We start from the raw sequence: 3776 nt of genomic DNA on the forward strand, positions 1-3776 counted from the left end.
TGATGCACTGTTTCTTTCTCTTTTTGCTCTGTATGCACCACTCTGCATTTAATCATTAGTGTTCGATCTCTGCTCCCCTCCACAGCATGTCTTTTTCCTGGTTCTCTCCCTCAGCCCCAACCAGTCCCAGCAGAGACTGCCCCTCCCTGAGCCTGGTTCTGCTGGAGGTTTCTTCCTGTTAAAGGGAGTTTTTCCTTCCACTGTAGCCAGTGCTTGCTCACAGGGGGTCGTTTTGACCGTTGGTGTTTTACATAATTATTGTATGGCCTTGCCTTACAATATAAAGCGCCTTGGGGCAACTGTTTGTTGTGATTTGGCGCTATATAAAAAAATTGATTGATTGATTGATCGATGCCATATCGATTCTGCTTATCGATCCGATTCCTTATTGATACCTCTTGTGAATTTTGTACTAAAGTAGGCTTTTTCAGGTTTTCTATGTATTTCATTGTGTCTTAAAGTAAATAAATATGAAATTGGTCACTGTATCTTTGATCTCTGGACATAAATTTAAATAAACAAAACTGTGTGTCACTTTGAAGTTATTGTTGTGAAAGTGTAGGAACACGGACCCCACAACAGGGGGCGTAAAAGAACGGCAATGGATAAGCCAAACAGTAACAATTTAATGTTGCAAAATTGTGCACAACGGAATACAGACAATCAGTTTGGGACTACAGTCAATTACACGTTGGGTGACGTGTGGGCAGGCTTGAGGATAGGAGATGCCCGTCCAGAATCGAGCCGGATCCCACACGGCCCTCACCGCCAACAGACCTGAAGAACACCGGAGCCGCCAAGTCCTGGGTCCCCAGGTGGTCACCGTCTTCAGCTGTCAGACCTGGTACTGCTGGCAGAGAACAGAAACAGCACAGATGAGTGTGAGTATGCACACTCAGTAATCCCACAGTCTGTATTCAGTAAGGAGGGCGAACCTCCACCTCCAATCACACACTCGTGCAGCTCCTGTCTAACCACTTATCTGGTTGGGGTGTGAAGCGAAGCCGTCGCTGATCACACCAAACACCAATCCCACAGATAAGGCAACACCACAGGAAAACGGCTGCAAAGAAGTTCAGACTATTAGTCAGCGTTAAATACAGCAGAGAATATTACCTCCAAGGTAGCTTATTTCTCGGCGAGGAGGTGGAGTTGCAGTCCGGCCTTTATGGTGATGGTGATGAGTTGACTGAGTGACAGCTGGTGCTGATGAAGAGTGACAGCTGTCACTCCCAGTGGCTCCGGCACCCTCTCGTGCTTGAAGCCCGCACTCCAAGCAGGGCGCCATCTGGTGGTGGTGGGCCAGCAGGCCTCCTCTTCTGGCGGCCCACACAACAGTTATTAATTCCGACTGGATTCTATAGTTCTAACTTGACTCGGCAGAGAGCCGCACAGCGTTTGCAGCGAACAGAACGGAGGACGATTCTCATTTCTTTCTCGCAACAAGACAAGAGTCCCAGTTAGTAACTTTAATCTGCACAAAAGTGACTCACGATTGTGTAAGAGGTGGTGTAGAGTCACTAGGTGTTCACAGGAAAACATTTATTTATTTCTGTATGTATGTATGTATTTACTGTATTTATTTATGTATGTTCATTGGTAGTTGGTTTTATATTTTCTGTTGTGTTTCTATTCAGGCTCTTTTTGTCTCTTTCTCTAAAACTGTATATAATAACTAATCATTAGATTATTAATATATAAACAAAAATACATTTTAAAAATATTACAATTTGTAATACATTTGACTCATATAAGACAACAAATGCTTATTATACAGAAAAATGCACCCGAACGCTTGACAGCTGCAACTGCTTAATGCTAACTTTAACATTGAAAATGCCATAGACAAGCTAACACGTTAGCATCACTCCCGTTTTAAGTTATAAAATACATCTATCAAATGTTTCAGAAGACCATAACAGGTCGGTTTAACATAAAAAAGGCAAATAAATACTCACAGACGTATGCTCTTTAGGGTTTTAGCGGGGGAAAATTAAGATACAGTGAAGAAAAAAAATGAATACAACGAGCAATAGATCGAAGCACTGCTTCATCTGCGAACCACTGCTTCAATTGGTTCAACGTTCAAAGCAAAAGCCGCGTTGCAAGAAAAGTTGATTATGGACCCGCTGCAGGGTCTGTAATCAATTTAAAGAAATGATCATTTTCCTGACAAACACCCCCAAAAACAACGGCCACTGAAGGACCGATAATGGAATTGTTAAGTAAAAGATTATTGATGTCGGTGAGTCGAATAATTTCTTAACGATACCCGAAAGGAACCGGTTCTCGATACCCATCCCTAGTTCAAAACGACGTGTTCAGTTCAAATCTGAGGCAAATTTTTTCTTCTCTACTAAGGTGGATTAGAACGTTTTGTAGTACATAGCACCAACTACTGGACAGGAAGAACCTAGCAGTCAGTGTGACTCACTGATTTCAAAATGCAGCTCTTCTCAACCAGACGTGCAGTGCCGTGACATGTCAATCATCTGCGTACAATTAGATTTCAGGGGAGTCCAGTGCAATACTGGCCCCCACTCTAGCTCCACCCATGCCAGGAAGTGTTAAACATTTGACATTTCTTGTTTCACTGTAGACTCAAAATTTGGCACTTCCTCTTTCAGTGAGAACACTGAGTTCCTGCGAGATTCCATTGGGATCTCATCTGTAAATCCAGGAAGTGTGGATTCAGGAAGTGTTTGACATTTCCTGTTTCACTGTGGACTCAAAATTTGGCACTTCCTGTTTAGGACTCCCTATGCCATGAGCGAACTTCGTGCCGCTGTGTGCGGCACTTCACTCGTATAATCCAAACCTTTTCTGATTTGGGGTTGGAGCACACAGTGGGAACCCGACCCTTAATTTCATTCCTGGATATGCCCCTGTGCAGTTGCACAAAAGCTGGTACTTCAGCAACTGTTTTCCTTCTGACAGATCCTATAGGATCTACTTAAGACATTTTATTGACTTGGTCCATATGGTTATAGGTTTCTAAATGCCTCCTGTTCTCTTTCCGAAAAGAATGGGGAATTTAATCACACACCTTTGGAGGGCTTTGGAGGGAGCTATAACAGTCAACAACCTCATCATGTCAGCCAGAGACTCAGGAGAGACGTCCTTGAAACATAAAGAACCTCTAAGGACAGTGATTTCATTTCAGCCAGTGTTGTGCAAAACATACAAGAGGCCAGCATACGTAAAACCTCCCTAAGAAGTTAGTCATTAATGCCACAACTACCGCCATCAACAGTTCTGATTCAGGGTAATGCTACACCTAATTACTCTGGGTTCAGGCCAGAAATGGGCAGAAGAAACAATTCTGTAACAGAATCTCAGCATTACAAGGATCCTGATTTGTAATTACACAGATGGTATGAGTGACGCAGGTACTGTATATGGGCTTGCAGTTGATTTGTGCTGTGGTGTTTCATTCGCTTTTCGTTTTGAGCTGTTACGCCTCAGTTGCTCTTATAATTATTTCTACTCTCCTCCCTTTTCCATACCCAGTCTCTCTGTCGCGCTCTCAGTCTAAGCCCATGCAGACCTGGTGTTGATCCCCGAGGACACGATGCTGGAATGCCTATCACAGGCGTCTGCAGATGGGGACTGGAACCATCTTCAATTAAGTGCATTTTTCCAAATCAAGAATTGGGCATTAAATGAAACCTTTCAGTGCAATAGCTCAGGTGGAACTGGCCAGTCGAGAGAATGAAAGCACAACTCCTGTGCTTTAGATCATCCACAGGCATGGATTACACGTTATAATACTTGTG

The sequence above is a fragment of the Thalassophryne amazonica genome, chromosome 6, assembly GCF_902500255.1.
Source record: "Thalassophryne amazonica chromosome 6, fThaAma1.1, whole genome shotgun sequence".
Taxonomy (NCBI): Eukaryota; Metazoa; Chordata; class Actinopteri; order Batrachoidiformes; family Batrachoididae; genus Thalassophryne; species Thalassophryne amazonica.